Source organism: Dendrobates tinctorius, unplaced genomic scaffold (assembly GCF_039654945.1).
Source record: "Dendrobates tinctorius isolate UK_male_01 unplaced genomic scaffold, ASM3965494v1 ptg000020l, whole genome shotgun sequence".
NCBI classification, from domain to species: Eukaryota; Metazoa; Chordata; class Amphibia; order Anura; family Dendrobatidae; genus Dendrobates; species Dendrobates tinctorius.
In genome coordinates, this window is record NW_027361688.1 from 9699835 (window position 1) to 9722976 (window position 23142).

The 23142-nt window shown below is 42.2% G+C and overlaps 1 protein-coding gene across 1 annotated transcript in view; it reads left to right on the forward strand.

The window, feature by feature from the left end:
- The first annotated feature begins 5790 nt into the window (after window positions 1–5790).
- The window catches only part of RESF1 (retroelement silencing factor 1), a 30531-nt gene continuing 13179 nt past the window's right edge, over window positions 5791–23142 (forward strand). The window contains exon 1 of the mRNA XM_073567637.1: window positions 5791–5912. The gene's annotated coding sequence lies outside the window, so the exon portion shown is untranslated. The remainder of the gene's footprint in view (window positions 5913–23142) is intronic.

The following is a 23142-nucleotide window of genomic DNA, read 5'->3' on the forward strand; positions in this document are numbered from 1 at the left end:
ACATTTTAACTACTCTACACTTCGCTACCACACTATCACGTATAAGCATACTGACCATATATTTGGTGACCCTGTTCCCCTATTGATCCAATCTTCCTCTATGCACATCTACTGAAGTTGGTAAGAGACATGATAATAATAATAATAATCTTTATTTATATAGCGCCAACATATTCCGCAGCGCTTTACAGTTAAACAGTTTCAAACACAACAGTCATAAGTAACAACGTTAACAATACAATAATTAAAGCGAAATAAGACGACCCTGCTCGTGGGAGCTTACAATCTACAGTGAGGTGGGGGAGATACAAAGCACAGATGTGTATTTACAATGATGTATTTACAATGATGGTCCAGTCATCTTCAGGGGGTGGGGGTTAGATGGAGATAGTGAATGGGCTACACACACACACAAACATAACATGACTTTGATTACTGAATGTGATAGGCCGCTCTGAACAAATGTGTTTTGAGCGAGCGCCTAAAAATATGCAAATTGTGGATGGTCCTAATATCTTGGGGTAGAGCATTCCAGAGAATTGGCGCAGCGCGGGAGAAGTCTTGGAGTCGGGAGTGGGAGGTACGGATTAGGGCAGAGGTTAGTCGAAAGTCATTTGCAGAGCGCAGCGGTCGGTTAGGCCGATAGACAGAAATGAGGGAGGAGATGTAAGGGGGTGCCGCACTGTGGAGAGCTTTGTGAGTGAGAACATGTACTTTGAATTGTACCCTGTAATGAATTGGCAGCCAGTGTAACGACTGGCGAATAGCGGACGCGTCTGAGTAACGATTAGCCAGATGGACAACCCTGGCTGCTGCATTAAGGATAGACTGGAGAGGGGAGAGTCGAGTGAGAGGGAGGCCAATTAATAGAGCATTACAGTAGTCCAGGCGGGAGTGGATCAGGGCGACAGTGAGAGTTTTTGTTGTTTCCATGGTGAGAAAAGGGTGGATTCTAGAGATGTTCTTTAGGTGTAAGCGGCACGAGCGGGCAAGAGATTGTATATGGGAGGTGAAGGAGAGATCGGAGTCAAACATAACACCCAGACAGCGCACCTGCTGTCGGGGTGTTATTATGGTGCCACCCACAGAGATGATCTCATTTTCCATCCTCCATTTAGTACATTTTATTAGCTCTTTTGTAAAAGTTGAATCTTCTCTAACTTTCAACAAAATAGCTGCTAGAGACAACATGGCCGCTCAGTATATTATGGCTGACCATTCTCTTACAACCGGGAGACTAGGTCACAGATGTACGGAGGACTCAGGTTGTGGATGGCTTTGTATGTCATGGTTAGGGTTTTGAACTGGAGTCTTTGGGTAATGGGGAGCCAGTGCAGGGATTGACAGAGGGGAGAGGCCGGGGAATAGCGGGGGGACGGGTGGATTAGTCGGGCTGCAGAGTTAAGAATAGATTGGAGGGGTGCGAGAGTGTTAGAGGGGAGGCCACAGAGCAGGAGGTTGCAGTAGTCAAGGCGGGAGATGATGAGGGCATGGACTAGGGTTTTTGCAGATTCTTGGTTGAGGAATGTATGGATCTGTGAAATATTTTTGAGTTGAAGTCGGCAGGAAGCGGAAAGGGCTTGGATATGTGGTTTGAAGGAGAGATCAGCGTCAAGGATAACCCCGAGGCAGCGAGCTTGTGGGACTGGAGAGAGTGGGCAGCCGTTTACTTTAATGGATAGGTCTGTTGGGGGGGTCACGTGAGATGGGCGAAAGATGATTAATTCTGTTTTGTCCATATTAAGTTTTAGAAATCTAGCGGAGAAGAAGGATGAAATAGCAGACAGACAATGAGGGATTCTGGTTAGTAGGGAGGTGATATCTGGTCCAGAGATGTAGATCTGTGTGTCATCAGCATAGAGATGATACTGAAAGCCATGAGATTCTATGAGCTGTCCGAGGCCAAAGGTGTAAACGGAGAAGAGCAGGGGCCCTAGGACTGAACCTTGCGGGACTCCGACGGATAGGGGGCGTGGTGAGGAGGTGGTGTGCGAATGGGAGACGCTGAATGTCCGGTCTGTTAGGTATGACGCAATCCAAGATAGGGCCAAGTCTGTGATACCAAGAGATGAGAGGGTCTGTAGTAATAGGGAATGGTCCACTGTGTCAAAGGCAGAGGACAGGTCCAGGAGGAGGAGGACAAAGTAGTGTCGCTTGGCCTTGGCGGCTAGTAGGTCATTGGTGAACTTAGTTAGGGCAGTTTCAGTGGAGTGGTGTGACCGGAAGCCAGATTGCAAGTGGTCAAGGAGGGAGCAAGAAGAGAGATGGGAGGACAGTTCAAGATGGACGTGTTGTTCCAGTAGTTTTGAGGCATAAGGGAGAAGTGATATAGGGCGATAACTAGATACAGAGGATGGGTCAAGAGAGGGCTTTTTGAGGATAGGTGTGATTGAGGCATGTTTAAAGCTTGAGGGGAAAACACCAGTTGTTAGTGATAGGTTGAAGAGATGGGTTAGGGTTGGGATGAAGACTGTGGTGAGGTTTGGGATGAAGTGGGATGGGATCGGGTCAAGTGCACAGGTAGTGAGATGTGATCTTGAGAGTAGAGTGGAGAGTCGATCTTCTGTAATGGTGGAGAAGATGGTTTTGGGGGAGGAGGGAAGGGCAGGTAGGAGGAAGGGCACTGGGGGTTGTTGACCAAAACTGTTTCTGATGTTATCATCCATATGTTGGCTTTTGGATTTAAGTGTTGATTTCTGGTTGGTCAGGAAAACAGACTTTTGTTTGTGTGAGCCTTGAATATTGACTTATAAGCTGATATTTGATATAACATAGTGTGATCTCATCCTTGATGAATAGTGAGGTCTGCAGATATGTTAACTATGCATTGTTTTATGGAGCCAGTTTGTTGACGTCGAAAGCAGAGAGGGAAAAACTATGCAAATAGTTTAAATATTCAAGTGATGCTATTGATCTCAGCCCCATTGTTCTCCTTATCTGTGATGCGGGAATGAAAGGACACTTGTTAGGGTACATGCCACTATATAAAGAGGCTTTTCTTCTGGTCGGTGTGACTCTTCAGGATCTCAGCTGAGGGTAGGACGGACCTGGCTGAAAGAACACAGGACCGTTCATGGACACTGGAGGCAGCTCTAATCCTGGCGATTCAGGGGAAAGGTGAGACTATGTAATTTGCATCATCTTGGGTATTCGCTGGGACTGTTCTGTTTGCTATTGGGAGTTGTGGGTCAAAAAATTATTACCACACTGTTTTACCATCACCCTGTGTCGTCTGAGTAGTGACCCGCCCACGGGGAGAGAGCGTGGGCATTCAGTGGTGTGAGCCCTGGTCCATGCAGTCTTGCTAAAGATAGCCGGGCCAGCGGATGAAAGCACCCACTGACCCCCGTGTCTCCACACTGGACTAGACAAGGACAGATACAATAGCTAATCAGCAGCCAGTCAACAAATGGCAGCCATTGAACATTAATTCAACGACAATAAGGGTCAACATTCATTCTCACTTGAACCCTAGCTCATGTCCCTGGGAAAACTGAAATCATACCTTTGATTAATTACCTGTTATCCTTGTGAAAATGCAAAATTTGGGGCTAAAAAACATTTTTGTGGGCAAAATGTGTGTTTTTTTAAATTTTCACAGCTCAACCTTATTAACTTCTGTGAAGCACCTGGGGATCAAGTTAAGGCCCCGTCACACATAGCAAGATCGTTAGCGAGATCGCTGAAACATCACAGATTTTGTGACGTAACAGCGACCTCGCCAGAGATCTCGCTACATGTGACACATAGCGGAGACCGGGCGCTGATCTCGCGATCTCGCTGATCGTGCTCGAATGTCCTGGGACATTTTTTGATCGCTGATGTCCCATTGGCCAGCATGCGTCGCTGTGTTTGACACCGACGAGCGACCTCGTTGGCGACTCAGAACTCAGGGACGCAGGCAGGAAACGTCAGAATAGCTGCTGTGTGACAAGGTCCCAATGACCGCCGGATCGTTGCTGCGTCGTTGAGTAGATCTGACTGACATCTCACTAGCGACCATTTAGCGACGCACCAGCGATCCTTACCAGGTCGTATTGTTGTCGGGATCACTGGTGCGTCGCTATGTGTAACGGTACCCTTACTCACCACACATCTAGATAAGTTCCTTGGGGGATTTAGTTTGCAAAATGGGGTCACTTGTGGGGGGTTTCCACTGTTTAGGCACATCAGGGGCTCTCCAAACGCACATGGCGTCCGCTAATTATTCCAGCAAATTTTACATTCAAAAATTCAAACGGCGCTCCTTCCCTTCCAAACCAAGCCGTGCTCCTAAAAAGTGGTTTTTTCCCCACATATGGGGTATCGGCGTACTCAGGACAAATTGCACAACAAATTGTATGATCCATTTTCTCCAGTTACCCTTTTGAAACTAAAAAAAATTGGGCCTAAAGGAAAATTTTTGTAAAAAAAACTTAAATGTTTATTTTTCCTTTCCACGTTCCATTAATTCCTGTGAAGCACCTGAAGGGTGAATAAACTTCTTGAATGTGGGTTTGAGCACCTTGAAGGGTGCAGTTTTTAGAATGGTGTCACTTACGGGTATTTTCAAAGTGAGGTGGTCTCAAAAAAAAAAAGATTTTGTAAATTTTCTTGGAAAAATTTAAAAAATCGCTGGTCGACTTTTAACCCTTCTAACTTCCAAGCCCACCCCCGAAAAATTATATTTCAAAAACTGCGCTGATGTAAAGTAGAACATGTGGGAAATGTTATTTATTAACTATTTTGTGCGATATGACTCCTCTGATTTAAGGGCATAAATAATTAAAAGTTTGAAAATTGCAAAATTTTCAAATTTTTTCCAAAAATTTCCGATTTTTTTTTCACAAACGCAAGTCATATCAAAGAAATTTTACTACTAACATGAAGGACAATATGTCGCGAGAAAATAATTTCAGAATCACCGGGATCCATGGAAGCGTTCCAGAGTTATTAATCTTTATTAGCGAAAAAAATCACATTATTTATCCATCATACAGAGCAGAATAAAAGAATAAAAATTCCTGTATAGATGTTTTTTGTCACCTTAATAATAAAATTAATAAATAAAAAGTCACATTCACCCCTATATGATACCAATAATAACTGCGAGACAAAATCCCACAGAAAAATACAAAATATGGTGGAAAAAAATCAAAAAATAATTTTTTATTTTATTTTTTTTTTTTTACTTTTGCAGATTTTTTTTTGATAAAGGCCTATAAGTGTGATATTGCCATGATTTTTATGACCCGCAGATAATCACCGGACCTTTTTCATTGCATAAAAACGAGACCTGGGCAACAACAGCAGACTTGCACTTTTTTGTTTTTAAACTATATTAAATGGTAAATAGCGGCATTTAAAACTAAAAAAAAAAAAAATAATAATAAAAAAAAGTTATGGATCCTAAAAGGAGGCAAGGAAAGAAAAACATAACCACAATGTTGTTCCCAAACTCAAAAAAAAAAAAAAAAGTCATGCAGTTTCTACATGTTACCTGCAGGTGTCACTCTTGAGTCAGAAATTCCAGTTTGTAACGGTAATCCCTGAATTGATAATATTACAGAAAATTAGAGATTCCCTAGTCTCCGATATCATCTATTAAGATGAAATATCTGTTCACCTTACAGATTTATGAATACGTTTCCTAGTTCGTGAAATCACGTTCCCACACTGCCCTACCTAAAGATGGCTTCCACGTCCTCTACAGGGCGCGCCCTTGAAGCCACGCCCTCCATGCGCGGTCTCAGTGGAGGAATGGAATTAACCACGCCCCTGGCGTTCTGTGATTGGTCAGCACCGTGACGGCACCGCCTTTCCCTTCTCAATGTGGTCGCGGCGTCGCTGGCTGGTTAGTAGACGGCATGGCGGCACCGAGGCGGGTGGATGTTTGCGGGACTTCTGAGGAGCGGTGACCAACGCGCACAAGTGTAAGTGCTGCAAAAACGCGACATGGACCCTCCGGGGACCCGTTGTTGTTTTTGTTTCTTTCTCTTTTAGACTCTTTTTCGCTTTCGTAGTCACTTTTCTACAGGGGGAAATGTCTGTACAAAGGAATTCCTTCTATTTTGGAAAGGGACACGCTGATCTGTGCCCTCCAATGCTTTTACAGTGATAGTTGCAGAACCCCCTTTAAGTGAGCAACAAGACAATTCCTTTAAATCCATAGACCACTGATCATCCTGATCCTCAGCTTCTTATTTGTGCTATTTAACCCCTAATTTACCACTGTTTTGCCCTACTGGAAACTGCATATTTTTTCATATTCTACTATATAATTTTTTTGCATGCAGTAACTTACTGAGTCCACCCCACTCCCCTCCTCAAAATAGAATGATACCATAAAAGGTTAAAAATTGAGGCTTTTCTTTTGTAATTTTTTTTTTTGTTTTTGTTTGTGACAGATAAGGGAAAACGCCTACAAAACACAGCTGCTGCAGAACATCTCTGTTAAAGGAGAGCCCCTCCTTGGTGATTAAAAATTGCCTTTTGGTTCAAGGGGGTGTTTTTATAAAATATCATCAAAGGGGTCCGGGCAGCTGAAATCCCCAGTGATCGGTGTAGACTCGCCCTGCACTGGCCACTAGTGGAGGATTGTGGTGTTACATAGACATATATGGGCGGGTCGCCTCTGCCGGAACGGGAGGTTTTTATCTTTTTTTACTTTTACTTTTTTTTGGACTATTGTCCTTTTTTTTTTGTAGGGGTGTTTGACTTTATATTAGGTGGGAATTCTTATTTTATTTTTTTTTTAAATGATTTTATGTTTTTGAGAAGAAAAAAGTTAAAGATCTAATAAAAGGTTGGAGAGATTGGACGGTACGGAACGTTTTGATCGTCTAAAGGGTTAAAAGATCGTCCATCCCAACGATCAACGAGGATCTGGCTCCGTTTGATCGACTCTTCATGCCTGGCTGTGTTGTGAGCCTGCCCACTTTGACTTAGCGGCTCTGGTTCTTAAAGGAGACCTTACCTATATAATTACCATGTACCAGTTTATGGACATGGGTGTGTTTTGATGTTACTACCACTTTAAGGGGTTTTTTTTTTCACCCCAGTTGAATCTAATTTTAATTGCAAAAGGGGGTCTATTTGGGGTCAACTTGGCCTTTTTTAGTATTGGCATCATGTTACCTGTGCTCTATAGTATGTAGAGGGGGATGGGGGCTTCTGACCAGTACAATAGTGTATTGTAAGGGTGTGGGGGAAGGGTGTTAGATTTTTTTTTTTCCTTTTTATTGCTCTGCATGAGGATTTAAGTGTTAAAAGCACTGGGGACAAAGGTCTACTCTTCACCCCCCCCCTGAGGATGCCTTGTTTGTTCTCAATTATAGCTTGGGCATTCCTTAAGAGAGTCTTGTAACAAACGGCCATTGTTGGTTTTTTCTCCAGAGTCTTTAAGTAGTTTTTTCTCTTTTTTTTTTTTTTTTTTTCCATCATTAAGGCAGCCTCTATTCTGCCTGAATTTTTTTTTTTATTTTTATTTTTTTTTTTTATACTTTTTCTTGCCAAGGTTTAATCTGTTTTTATTTTTATTTTTTTGTAAAATTATGTATGTTTTTCTGTGCGAGAACAGACGTAGGAACGATGGCGTCTCGCTCTTCTTGCTCAAAAGTACAAAAAAAATGCAGTTCATGAAATAAGAGCGAGAACTATGCAAAAAAAAAAAATGTGCAGCTCCCCATCCCCCCTCCTCCATTTCCGTCCCTGCAGGGATAAAATAGAGAACACAATGGGACTTCCTCTCGATTTGATTTATTTTTTCGTAAAAAAAAAAACCACCATTCCAAATGTAGTTTGCATTTAATTAAAAAAACCTATGGTAGAAAAAGGAAAACCTTTCTTTTTTGCCTTTGATGGGTCCATTAAAATAATTTGTTGTAGTTCTTCATTTCCCCTGCGGAGGCGCTGTTGGGAAATTGAATACTTATGTCTAAGGGCCATCATGGTTTACAGTTGATCGTTGGAAGACGCATCAGTTAGTTAAAATTGCTGGTGGTGTTAAAAAAGAAAAAAAAAACCCTTAAAGATAGGTTTTGTAGCTCTTTGGAGAATCTTATTGGATAAAAATATTTATCTGATAAAGGTTTCAGGACAAGATCAATTTTTAACAAATTTTTTTTTTTTTTTTGAGATTTATGGTTTTTAGAAGATTTTTATATAATACCGGCCCGGAAACCTTTTTTTTTTTTTTTTTAATCAAAGAAGTTTTATCCAATAAGAGCTTCTTTAACGTCTTGTGTAGATGTTAGAGAATCCCTTATTGGATAAAAATGGTATTTGAAGAATTTTAGACCTGCCCTATTTTTCAATCTAGATACATTGTGATTTTTTTGGTGGGTGGGGGGGATGTTAGTCTTTCTAATGTTAAGGATATTACTATCCGATGAAGCTATAAAAAAAATGCTGACATTCTCGTACCTGTCTGTGCTGGGTGCAGAGTCTTGTGGACATCTGCTGGTTCTGATAACGGTGTCATAAAGATTATTGCTCGGCTGCAAATGACAGAATCGTAAAAGGCAATGACTAATTGCTGAACCTTGAACCAAAAAGTTAATGATGGGAAGCTTTCATTAATGATTTGTGAAGATAAGCCGCTGTCTATATAAGCGTGGGTAACTCCCTTAATAAAGAGCGCTCCTGCTCATGACCGATGTTGACCGTCGAGTGTGGTTATTCTCCCGCGTATATCCACTTGATATCTGACTTTTTAAGAGGATTGCACACCCCTCAAGTGTGCCACCAAGTAGCTAAGAACGTCTGGAGATGTTTTTGGGTTTCCCCCTTGTGACTTGTCTAGTTGGTGTCATCTCATTGTATGGAGTCCTTTTGTGTTTCTCTTATCATGTGATGAGTATCGGGAGGTAAGAATGTGAATACTATTGCTTGTCTTTTAAGATTAAACCCTGAGGGGAGATAGGTAAACCTGTTTATGGTGTATAGAGTGGAACTCTATTGTTTGGAGGGAGGAGAGAAACTTCTATGGTAAGAAAAGATAAGTCAGGAATTGTTTAGCACAGTTGGTTGAAAGGGGAGAGAACTTATGGTCCTAACTTGGGATACCAAAGAAATCCTACAGAAGTTTTCTCCTGGTGAAGAATTAAGTCATCCAAAGCAACTAGTTTCCCACAAGGAACATTTGGCTGTTAATGGAACAGATACTGAAGCTTGGAGAAATGTATTTCTGGTCAAGAATTAAAAGTATGATTGAGCACCTCGAGAAGATGGGATAGGGAGAATTTCAGGTTTTACCAAGTGAAGAACATGGACATCTGAATCCGAGGTATAAGCTTTTATTGCTAGCAAGGAGACCCATGATGGGCAAAAAATATATTTTGTTCATGATTATTTAGGCAATACAAGGTATAGCTAAGACACTTTGTTCAGCAGTGTGAGACTTGTTCTTTGTAGCAGGCTCTAGACAGAACTCTTAATAATATAGGTGCTGTTTAGTTTCGAGACACTAATCGGAAATTCAGCCAAGTGTGTCCGTAGACTACAGAAATAATGCCTGGTTTTGGTGTTTTCCAGTCAAGCTATATGCACTTTGATAAATAACATTTTTTCGTAATAGTTTTAATAACAGGGCTGTGAAGTCTGTTAGCCAAACCTCCGACTCTTCAATTTCCCTGACTTCCGCCTCAACAGCACTGGTCACTACTTGAGCATGGATCTAAAGTGCAGCACAGATTCGCCTCAACTCTGGCGCCACAGCACTGGTCACTACTGAGCCTGGACCTAAAGTGCAGCACAGATTCGCCTCAACTCTGGCGCCACAGCACTGGTCACTACTGAGCCTGGACCTAAAGTGCAGCACAGATTTGCCTCAACTCTGGCGCCACAGCACTGGTCACTACTGAGCATGGACCTAAAGTGCAGCACGGATTCGCCTCAACTCTGGCGCCACAGCACTGGTCACTACTGAGCCTGGACCTAAAGTGCAGCGCAGATTCATCTCCACTAAAAGCCAAGACCTTTAGATCAGGAATAGAACAGACGTTTCATAACTTTCCCAAATTCTTATGAAAAAAATTGTATCACATCCTCCATTGAACCACTGTACCAATTTATTATATATTTTAGGAGTCAGTCCATTTTATACCGACGTTGATCAGTCTACAACTCCAACTCCACAGCCCTGTTTCATTCGTTTTATTGTTGGATGATGTAGATCTAGCCTTTAGCTTGCCACAGATTTTTGGTGGTACGGTTTCAAATAGTCCAACCTGAGTTTACGGGAGGGTAGGTAGGATCCTTCTGCAATCAAAAACCACCACACGCTGGAGGGCGGAGTGCTGGGTCAGAGAGCTAAAATGCAAATGACAAAAAACTGACCGGCAACCTACCCATAAATTCAGACTTTAAAGAGAGGTATTCACACTAGACACGTAGATTCCCAGCTGTTCTGAGTCCGCCTTGTTGTTGGTTGCTGGGCAGGCATGAATTGGCCAAATTATGTGCTAAGCGTCTCAACTTTTTCTTACTATCCAGAGCAGTATTGCTATGAATGTCATAGTTACAGTGCCTACAAGTAGTATTCAACCCCCTGCAGATTTAGCAGGTTTGATAAGATGCAAATAAGTTAGAGCCTTCAAACTTCACGCAAGAGCAGGATTTATTAACAGATGCATAAATCTTACAAACCAAAAAGTTATGTTGCTCAGTTAAATTTTAATAAATTTTAAACATAAAAGTGTGGGTCAATTATTATTCAACCCCTAGGTTTAATATTTTGTGGAATAACCCTTGTTTGCAATTACAGCTAATAATCGTCTTTTATAAGACCTGATCAGGCCGGCACAGGTCTCTGGAGATATCTTGGCCCACTCCTCCATGTAGATCTTCTCCAAGTTATCTAGGTTCTTTGGGTGTCTCATGTGGACTTTAATCTTGAGCTCCTTCCACAAGTTTTCAATTGGGTTAAGGTCAGGAGACTGACTAGGCCACTCCAACACCTTGATTTTTTGCCTCTTGAACCAGGCCTTGGTTTTCTTGGCTGTGTGCTTTGGGTCGTTGTCTTGTTGGAAGATGAAATGACGACCCATCTTAAGATCCTTGATGGAGGAGCGGAGGTTCTTGGCCAAAATCTCCAGGTAGGCCGTGCTATCCATCTTCCCATGGATGCGGACTAGATGGCCAGGCCCCTTGGCTGAGAAACAGCCCCACAGCATGATGCTGCCACCACCATGCTTGACTGTAGGGATGGTATTCTTGGGGTCGTATGCAGTGCCATCCAGTCTCCAAACGTCACGTGTGTGGTTGGCACCAAAGATCTCGATCTTGGTCTCATCAGACCAGAGAACCTTGAACCAGTCTGTCTCAGAGTCCTCCAAGTGATCATGAGCAAACTGTAGACGAGCCTTGACATGACGCTTTGAAAGTAAAGGTACCTTACGGGCTCGTCTGGAACAGAGACCATTGCGGTGGAGTACGTTACTTGTGGTATTGACTGAAACCAATGTCCCCACTGCCATGAGATCTTCCCGGAGCTCCTTCCTTGTTGTCCTTGGGTTAGCCTTGACTCTTCGGACAAGCCTGGCCTCGGCACGGGAGGAAACTTTCAAAAGCTGTCCAGGCCGTGGAAGGCTAACAGTAGTTCCATAAGCCTTCCACTTCCGGATGATGCTCCCAACAGTGGAGACAGGTAGGCCCAACTCCTTGGAAAGGGTTTTGTACCCCTTGCCAGCCTTGTGACCCTCCACGATCTTGTCTCTGATGGCCTTGGAATGCTCCTTTGTCTTTCTCATGTTGACCATGTATGAGTGCTGTTCACAAGTTTGGGGAGGGTCTTAAATAGTCAGAAAAGGCTGGAAAAAGAGATAATTAATCCAAACATGTGAAGCTCATTGTTCTTTGTGCCTGAAATACTTCTTAATACTTTAGGGGAACCAAACAGAATTCTGGTGGTTTGAGGGGTTGAATAATAAATGACCCTCTGAATAAACTTTTCACAATTTAAAAAAAAATTAAACAAAGAAATAACATTCTTTTTTGCTGCAGTGCATTTCACACTTCCAGGCTGATCTACAGTCCAAATGTCACAATGCCAAGTTAATTCCGAATGTGTAAACCTGCTAAATCTGCAGGGGGTTGAATACTACTTGTAGGCACTGTACATGGTTTAGCACTACAGAGTTCAACTTTTGTTGGTTGTGTCTGGAGGTGGGAGCTCCTAGTATGCACCTGTTCACATTAGCTTTGAAGTGACAGTCAGTCTTTTGTTTTAATATTAGACATTGATTAGTTAACTCAGAGAAATCCAGCAGATGTTTCTGACTCGTGTGGAAATTTTTTGGCAGAAGGCTACAATTGTTTTCAACAGTCAGCTTCTTGTCTGAACACTTTTCATGTTAGGGCGTGCATGAACCCGTGGTTGTAGGGCGTGCACAAACCGATGGTTGTTGGCCTTGAATCAGATTCCTCTTGGATGAGATCTGGTGCAGTTTGAAAAATACAAAAAAAAAGTCTTGAACGGGAGGTAAAGATTATGGAGGTTGATGTTAGATTGTTTTCAGAACAGCGAAGGTGAAAAATTGACCTAGGAAGATGAATAACTTCGATAAACTCTGGGGGTGAGTGGTAAAGTTATTTCTTTAGGTTCAGGTAAAAATCAGTATTTTCGAAACGTTGGCGGGGTGATGTTAGATAGGTACTGAAGGCGGATCTGCTGAGTTTGCCCACTTGGAGCCATTTAGAGAGGACATAGGACTAAAAGTCAGGAACCCAACATCCAAGGCAAATAACGGACAATCGGTTAGCTGCTGGAAGAGAACTAAGAGGGACAATATCTTTATGGCAAATAGAGTGGAGAGTATGGAGTAGGAGTAGACCGTATCGGCGATAAACGGAGATCCTGAAAAATCAATAAGAGGTAGTGACCCGTCTACTGAGTGGTCAGTGGATCAGATGACAATGGTAAGGGCGATTTCTATAGTGTAGAAACCCATTTTGTGAAGGGTCACTATGTGCTCAAGGAATGGTTAAAATTTGTTTTTAAGACTATATATCAGAAAAAAAAATCTTTTAATATCAGGTTATCGTGTGTCTACATAAGCATTCCTTTTATTTCCTGTTGTCTTCCTAGAATACTTTCAAAGACAAACTGTTCACTGATTTATTTGACATCTGTAGCGTCAGGTCAGTTCCTTCAAACCTAATCCATCATATCAAAGTGATTAGCTAAAATTTCTGCCAAGACATTGTGTGTTCGTTTTTGTAAATTCTTTCCTTGATCAAAATCCTATCAAAGATGAGCATACCCAATAATAAACGAGACTTCCAGAAAGACAACCCTAGTGTCTGTTGGATTCTTCGTAACTTGGGTGCCTTGGCCGATGAGTACTACCTTGAGAGAGGTGAGATCCCATCTCTATCAAAGAGATGGCGCAAAGCTTGATTGCGAGAGTAGCAGGTATTTAGTTTGGAAATGGAGACAAGTGGCATAGGATGGGTCCAAAAACTGCTTTTCTTTTCGGGAGAGGAATGCTGGCAGTTTCTTCAGTCTAAGATAAAAGTCGAAGGGGAATATTATCCCGCCGATGGGCCTCCCAAGATTGTCAGCGGCAGGATCTCTTCCTTTTTAATTGCCAACCCCAGGTGTTCTCTATGGCTTAAGTTCCTACTGGGAGAAGAATAAAACAGCAAGACACACAAGCAATGGTCTGTTTCTTATTGGATGTTCTCATCTTTTATTGGGTTAAATCAAAGGAAATGGCGATGTTAAGTAATGGTTTGGCAGAAATATGTTGATCAATTGCTTGTCAAACACATCCTGGAACACAAGATAGATTACGTGTAGGAAAGTTGGGGAACTTGCCATATGTCAAGATGACCCTGTATAAACTTCAATTTCCCACAAAGAATTGGGCTGAAACCACAAGAATTGTGGGCTGACCTCAAGATAACCTTGGAGCAAACTACTTGTCCCTGACTGTTTCTGAGACTTCGGGTAGAACATTAGGCCAAAGAATGTGTTGGGTAGACACAGATGATGACCATATTTGGGACCCAGTTTATTCTTTCGTAAGACTTCGGGTTTTCTCATATTTTAGGTAAAGGCAGATATTAACCATATTCTTTAATGTGCATAGTTAAAAACTGTCTTGTGTTTCCAGGACCAAAATGGAGAACTTATCATGTAAGCCTTACCTAAAAGTGGGCATTTTAGGTGTTTTGTAGGGAGGAGTGACTTAAATGACCCCATAAATTATGAAGAGGGTTATAACAACATGTTTAATGGAGGAAAAAAATACTGAACAAAATCCAGGTTCAGATATTTTCATATGATGAGTAGTGTCAGCTGGTAGCTTCAAGGCTGCTCCGGTATGGGAGGCATCATGGTTTTCAAAGGCAAGGTCATTTTCTACTTTTACATTCCTGAAGGAAAAACCCAATAGGATGTGTTGTATTCGACATCTGCCTTTCCTGACTTTGATCAACTCCAAGCACAAATTTTTATTGTTTGGGCCGATTTTTTTTTTTAAAGTACCGTAATTCGAAAATCACATAAAGCAAAGCCATTGGAATAAAACTGTTAGATAGTGCAAAGAAGGGATTTCTGCGTTTCGATGATGCCTGGTAGATCTACTGTGTTCACCCACACCCAGATCAGTTCAGTAAGGGCAGCTAGAGTTCTGGACACTTGAATAATTCAAGGAAAACTCAACTTTTTTTTTCTCGCCTTTCCTTGTATGCTAGCGAAAAATCCTAAAAATGCAATAAAGCCTCCAGCACAATGAAAAACTTATCAGTTTCTCCTTATCTTGAGTGAACCTTTTGTTAAAGGGTTAGGAGCGTAAAATGTTAATTAAATGTCCACCCTTAGACAATGGGAACAGTTCACCAAATGCCCACAATTGTTCAAGTTTTAGTCCTAAGGCCATGCGTAAAACATAAAGTGCCTAATGTGCCACCTCATCGCTTGCTTTGCCTTGTTTGCATTTCTTTAATGCATTTGTTTGCCTTTTAATTTATACACCTATCACAAGAAATCTGGTTTTTCTGGTTCCTTACAAGGCTTTGAAATCTAGTGGTGATCTCTCCCCTTTTTTTTTTAATTCAGTGCTGTGTACTTGGGTGTAGCAGTTAAGGGAAACATGACATCTGATGTCGAGTGGGTAAATTAAGATCTGGAGCTCTTTCAGTTTTCCAAAGGTCCCTTGGAAAGAGTGTTGGTGGTAGGGCTACAGAATCACGACTATTATGTTCTGGGCCTTCATGAAGCCAGAGTAGATACACCTTGGTCCACAGCGCATCCCCCGGGGTGTCATAGTCAGTGTTTTGGGGGCACACTCTAAGGATATGCAATCCTCCTAATTGTCCGCTGCCGAATCTGATATCAAAAGGAGGGGCACGCATGTACGGATAATGACTATATGCAAAATTGTTATTGAAGAAACATGGAACCTTTTTAATGGAAAAATAAGTTATATTTTACCCTACCATTGGACTGTCCGCTGGAGAAACACACATATATATATATATATATATATATATATATATATATATATATATATTTTATTTCAGCAGCCGCGTAGCGTAAAATGGCTGCAGGAGACGACAGCATGGAAGAGATGGATTACATACGGTAAATACAAATAGAATGGTTAGATATACAGATATGTGACAAATACAATTAGTACAGTGTGTGCAGCTTACTGTACATGTATTTAATAAAAAATTATTTTTCTGAAAACAAAAATGACGTGGGCCTCCGCGTAAGTTTCATAACCAGCAGAGGAAACCAGTCGGCTGGGGGCAGATATTTATAGCCTGGGAAGGGGTTAATGGCCATGGAGGCTATTAATATCCGCTCACAACTGTGTACTTAGTCTTTACTGGCTATTAAAATGGGGGACCCTAAAAAAAGACGTAGGGTCCCCCTATAATTAATAACCAGCAAAGGCTATGCAGACAGCTGCGGGCTGATATTAATAGCTTAGTAAGGGGCCATGGATACTGCCCTCCCCCCTTCCCCAGTCTAAAAACATCAGCACTCAGCTGCCCCAGAAAAGGTGCATCTCTAAGATGTGCCAATTCTGGTACTTAGCCTCGCTTTTCACACTTGCCCTGTAATGGTGGCAAGTGGGGTGATAGTTGGGAGGTTGGTGTCACCTTTGTATTGTCAGGTAACATCACACCCTGAGGTTAATAATGGAGAGGCGTCAATAAGATGCCCCCATTACTAACCCCATAGTCACATTGCATGACAACAGACACCCAGGGAAAATCCTTTAATTGAAAGACTGACAGACTCCTTTAATAAATCTTAATTAAACTATACTTGCGACCTCGCCCATTCCAACATTGCAGTTGTCATCTGCAAAAGAGTTAAAAAAAAAAACAAAAAAAAACCAACAATAATATTCCTCACCTTTCCGCAGAGATGCTGCTAATCCATTTGTCCCACGACAGGTCTAGCTCTTCTACATCTAGATGTCGGGTTGCATGATGCGACCATACAGCCTTCCATATCAGGCTCAGTGTCCCCCTGTGAACTCCTATTCCCTCTCTGAGGGCAACACGAGTGTGAGAAAGTTCTCCTGCTTGCAGTGCCGTCAGACAAGTCCTTTGCCATGGCGCTCGCGCTGATGTCACAAAAGCGAAGTGAGTTCATTGGCTGTGAACTTGCAGGATCTGTCTGACGGCACCTCGAGCATGAGAACTTTCCTACGCTCACGGTGCCTTCAAACGGAATAGGGGTTCACAGGGAGACACTGAGCACACGGTTCTCAGTGTCTCTGCTGCATGGTCACATCATGCAGCCTGCCATCTAGATGTAGCAGAGCTAGACCCGTCGGGGGGACAAATGGATTAGCAGCATCTCTGTGGAAAGGTTAGGAATATTGTTTGTATTTTCCCACCTAGCCAGAATCCTACTCACTGATGAGGGGCAACACCCCGAAACAGCTGTCTGTGGATGGATACCTGGCCTTGATATTTCCCTTGTCATATCTGTAAACTCGTAAAGAGATGGATATTGACTTAAAGGGCCACTTAATATGGTGGTAATGGTGGTTTCCGAAAGGAGCCACCCCTTGGCTGGGTCCTTCCCTGGAGGAATATTTGGCTAGTCCTGTGTTTGAGACTCTTAAATGAGGCTCCACGGACTTTATTTGCAAGGGGAGAATATATGGCATATGAATCTATACAAGAATCAAAATTATATCACTATATGGACGCTTTGCTGAGTACTGAAATCAAGATATTTCTGACTCCATTCTGTACCAGCATGTACCTTAAAATTTACTGATGTTGACATGGACTTTAGAAAGTTGTATAATCCACCTAGTCTCATCGAAACTAGATTAGGCTAGAAGCAATAATCATTTGCGTAATGATTATACAGTAACAAAGATAATATAGAACATTGAGATCAACAGTAATTTGCGTTAATCATTAATTTTGAAAAAACCCATGATCCACCTTGTCTTTTGTGTTCTTTCCTCCGTGCATGTATCATCTCCTCCAGAGATCCAATTCGGCCATAGACATGTTATGGAAATATGTATATGTATTTCATCTAGATCTCACTTGCCTGCTACAGGCTATATGCTATATACTCTTATATACTCATATTGTCTTGTGACATTTGTCCCAGACATACAGAAGAGGAAGTAACAACAGATGGTCCAAGCCAATATTGGAGTCTTGCTGACATTGCAGGACAAGGGACAGTAGATCATATGATGTCTAAGTCACCTCCGGTCGGACACCCATATATGTTCATGTATTTAAACTGACCAATTAGATAAGAAGTTCAGCCTTTATGTTAATGAGTAACCACTCCTTTGTACGAACTAATAAAACCAAGTATATTCAATAAACTTCCAGAGTTCTGCTGGAAAGGATTGCTGCTAACTAGGCTTGGCGTCTTTCTTTCCTTGAGCGCTCAATAAGACTGTCTAATTAGGACAGGCCGCAGCACACACAGAGATATATATCTATATCAATCAAAAATCCATAACAGACAATTAAGACGGGTCGCATTTTAGTGCGACAGAATTCACAGGCGTTCCCGCCTCCACAGTTTGAATTTCTGCTCACGCATTTTCTGTCTGCTTAGCCACGCCCCCTTTTCTCGAACACTGGGAACATTGTGTTACTCTAAGCGCTCCCCCCCCCTGTAACTGAGGTGACAGACCGGACGGTTCTGGGCCCGTTATGGATGAGACAAGCCTGGGTCAGAGATAGTCGGCTGGGTCAGCGATAGCCGTCTGTCTCTGGACCATAATTGACCACAATTGGAACGTCCTTAGCCTGCAAACCAGTCAGACTAAATTCCATAATTGTCTGTGTGTATTGTCGGGACAAGCGAGAGGATGTGTCTAGTGATATTCTACTGCCCAGGGCTGTTAGAAAAGAGAGAAGTGGCACAATAACACCGAACAATCACCCTGGTTCTAATCTTAAACGATCGATGAGTGATCTCAGATGTGCCCACGTCTGACCACGGGACCAAGAGTAAATAGTCATGATAGAGGCATGGCATAGAACGGCATGGGAAGTTAAGAAATAAATGTGGATTGAAATATGTGATTCTGTAACTGGTGAATATACAGTACAGACCAAAAGTTTGGACACCTTCTCATTCAAAGAGTTTTCTTTATTTTCATGACTATGAAAATTGTGGATTCACTCTGAAGGCATCAAATCTGAATTAACACGTGTGGAATTATATAGTTAACAAAAAAGTGTGAAACAACTGAAAATACTGTATGTCTTATATTCTAGGTTCATCAAAAGTAGCCACCCTTTGCTTTGATTACTGTTTTGCACACTCTTGGCATTCTCTTGATGAGCTTCAAGAGGTAGTCACTGGAAATGGTTTTCACTTCACAGGTGTGCCCTGTCAGGTTTAGTAAGTGGGATTTCTTGCCTTAGAAATGGGGTTGGGACCATCAGTTGTGCAGAAGTCTGGTGGATACAAAGCTGATAGTCCTACTGAATAGACTGTTAGCTGCTTTTTTCTTGCCATAATACAAATTCTAAGTAAAGAAAAACGAGTGGCCATCATTACTTTAAGAAATGAAGGTCAGTCAGTCCGAAAAATTGGAAAAACTTTGAAAGTGTCCCCAAGTGCAGTGGCATAAACCATCAAGCGCTACAAAGAAACTAGCTCACATGAGGACGGCCCCAGGAAAGGAAGGCAAAGAGTCACCTCTGCTGCGGAGGATAAGTTCATCCGAGTCACCAGCCTCAGAAATCGTAGGTTAACAGCAGCTCAGATTAGAGACCAGGTCAATGCCACACAGAGTTCTAGCAGCAGACACATCTCTACAACAACTGTTAAGAGAAGACTTTGTGCAGCAGGCCTTCATGGTAAAATAGCTGCTAGGAAACCACTGCTAAGGACAGGCAACAAGCAGTAGAGACTTGTTTGGGCTGAAGAACACAAGGAATGGACATTAGACCAGTGGAAATCTGTGCTTTGGTCTGATGAGTCCAAATTTGAGATCTTTGGTTCCAACCACCGTGTCTTTGTGCGACGCAGAAAAGGTGAACGGATGGACTCTACATGCCTGGTTCCAGCTGTGAAGCATGGAGGAGGAGGTGTGATGGTGTGGGGGTGCTTTGTTGGTGACACTGTTGGAGATTTATTCAAAATTGAAGGCATACTGAACCAGCATGGCTACCACAGCATCTTGCAGCGGCATGTTATTCCATCCGGTTTGCATTTAGTTGCACCATCCTTTCTTTTTCAACAGGACAATGACCCCAAACACACCTCCAGGCTGTGTAAGGGCTATTTGACCAAGAAGGAGAGTGATGGGGTGCTACGCCAGATGACCTGGCCTCCACAGTCACCAGACCTGAACCCAATCGAGATGGTTTGTGGTGAGCTGGACCGCAGAGTGAAGGCAAAAGGGCCAACAAGTGCTAAGCATCTCTGGGAACTCCTTCAAGACTGTTGGAAGACCATTTCCGCTGACTGCCTCTTGAAACTCATCAAGAGAATGCCAAGAGTGTGCAAAGCAGTAATCAAAGCAAAAGGTGGCTTCTTTGAAGAACCTAGAATATAAGACATATTTTCAGTTGTTTCACGCTTTTTTGTTAATTATATAATTCCACATGTGTTCATAGTTTTGATGCCTTCAGAGTGAATCTACAATTTTCATAGTCATGAAAATAAAGAAAACTCTTTGAGACGGTGTGTCCAAACTTTTGGTCTGTACTGTATGTACCAAACACCTTCCGAAAAAATGGCTCCGACTTCGTCAACTGCACTCCTACCGTACAGACCGCCCTCATACTCCCCGGAGGGGTGGACATGTGCAGTTTGCCAAAACCAGAACCCAGATTGGAGGGACAAGTGTGCTGTTTGTGGGGCACCACGCCTGCGCAATCCTACTCCCTTGTGTCCAGTCATCAATGCAGATGGCACACCCTATGTCCCAGCAGCTATCTTATGTCAGGCCACACACCCACAACCGGCAGCCATTTTAGGTAATGGCATGCTTCACCCAGCAGCTATTTTGGCTCCGGTAATTTCTGTCATATACACACAGGATGAGGATGAAGAGGAGGAAGGAACAGTTAAGAAGGAAGACTTAGAATACCCTCATGCTACAATCTCAACCCCACTACATAACGGGAGGGATTTATGCCCTTTTTCAATTATGTCACCTCCAAGCAGAACAGAATCTATGGGTGACAACTAACAAACTCTTACAAGTGACACTTGCCACCAACCCCTCCTAGTAGGCGCACAGCTCTTACAAATGATACTTACCGACAAAGTCCTTCTAGACGTAGCACCCGCTACTTAACTGGAAGCCCCAGGAAAGCTGTTACTCTGGTGAACAGTTTACCAAATCCGGATGGGCATCCTATGCCCTTCTACCAGAAAATGAGTCAGATAAAGGCACATGCTGCTTCATGGGTAGACCTGATTGGACTCGCTGAAATTAAAGCAGGAGATTCGTTATGGCCTGTGATGAAACCGGCCTTAAAGCCCGAGAATTGGCCACTGGACTGGTTCAAATCATGGGAGTAAGGGCAGAGCTTCCTTGATGAGCTCCGTACCAGGGCCAAAGACCTCTTAGCAGACCAGGCCACCACCTTGCACGATACTATGCAGGAAAAAGGTGAGACTGTGGAGAAACTTTTCCACAGATTAAACCAAATGTTAGCAGACCTAGGGTTTGATCTCAATGAGAAAACCCATCACCAGATCTGGGTACAAGCCTTTGTGCAAGACCTCCGAGAGGCTATACGCTAACAACTGCAGGCCAGAAAGGGCTGAAGATGAATCAGCCAGCTAGGTCTCGTACCAATCTTCTGGTGTCACAAGACCTCTCACACAACACAATAACGCACAAAGGCCTTGGATCATCTGAAAGGTAGGACACCTGAAAAGGAACTGCAGATCAGCTCCTCTGAGGACAGTTTCCAGACAGTAGTGGCAATGTACGCATCTCTAAAGTGTGTTTTGCGTCTATACACTGGAGCTCTTAACTTGGTACCTGTTTTGTCTCCTTTAATAATTTGTGGGGGTGTCACACCAGGACCACCACAGATTGTGTTAAGGGGAGAATATACGGCATATGAATATATACAAGAATCAAAACTGTACCACTATATAGACGCCTTGCTGAGTATTGGGATCATGTTGCTTTAAGAAACTTCTTATTTTCTGAGAATTGTTTCTGTATTGTATAACCCACATAGGCTTCATACAATACTGGGTGGATCGGGCTAGAAAACAATACTTATGTACATAGTGATTGTGTAGCGATATGAGAACGGTAAACAGTAACTTGGAAATGTATCCATGATGTAACACCATGAGATAGCACAGTTTCTGTTATAAAAGCTGCACACTTTGGATTAAAGACAGAGAGGAATCATACTGACATGATACACCTTGTCTTGTGTATTCTTTTCTCCGTGCACGTATAATCTCTGCCAAAGATCCAATTCGGCCACAGACAATTAAGACGGGCCACACCCTAGTGTGGCAGAATCCACTGAAATCAACAATTGAAACTTCTAACATGTCGAAAGTTTTAGATGGAATTCCTTTAGTCCTTTTGGAGAAGGATGCTACATGGTGCCGAGTTAATAAAAGGTCTTAAGAGCCCTGGGGCCAAATATTTCAGACTGTCTATTGTGGGCAATATTTTTAGACAACTTCCACCAATTTAGTAATTAGTGCAGTGAACATAGGACCCTTTTGTTTGTCACCTTTATTTTTTAAGACCGTTTCTTTACCAAAATAAGACTCAATAAATCTTTTGTCCTTTTTAAGGGTGAAATGTAGAAATCCCAGAGACAGATGGAAAAGCTATTTGGTTCTTTTAAATATATGGTTTTCTCTTGACTTGTGTGCACAAAAGATAAAGCCGTTGATGTTTTTTTTCCTTGTCAAAGAAATGGTTAATCTTAGTTTCTAAAGTCCAGAAAAATAACTGAAAAATAACTTGTAACTCATGACACAATTTTAATTGTTATCATCTGTCTACGTGGTTAGAAAATTCTGCCAAGTGGTCAGTTCCAAGAATTCTCTCTTTTCTCAGAATAATGTCTAAAATGTCAAGGCTAAGTATTCTGGCCTATTAGTATTACCGGGTGCAGTTCCACGAATTGTTAAATTGATATCAAGGAAGCGCCATACTCCCGTCATCCCCAATTAGACACATAATATATTATTTTGTCATATCTGTTATATAACTATTGTTTTTGCCAACTATCCACCATTTCGAAATTGTTACACAATATTACGGAAATTCTCTATATTTGTCCATTTCCTCTTTTGTGATCCTATAAAAAAAGTACCCATCTTAATAAAGGGAGAGATTAACTTGAAAGACAAGCCTCCTGTGTCTCTCTTTTTACGTCTCCATTCCTAGGATCCTAGGTAAGATAAAATTTTACCCGAGGTTGGTGATTAGAGAAAAAATCCCGGCGCTGACATCCTATCTAGGGAAGAGCTTTTAACTTGGGTTTAGAAGATAAGAGGTTCAGTACAAAGCTGCAAAGGTCTTTTTACCTGGTTGATGATTGCTAGGTTCTCCCATCAACAAACAAGCAAATATGTTCTTAAAAATTATCACACAGATGTGCTGCTGACCGTGAAGATTGATGAAAAATACAGACTTCATATTATCCGTGTTAGCGTGGCTGGTCTGGAGCTGGAATCTCCAGGAGTGGACCCTCTGG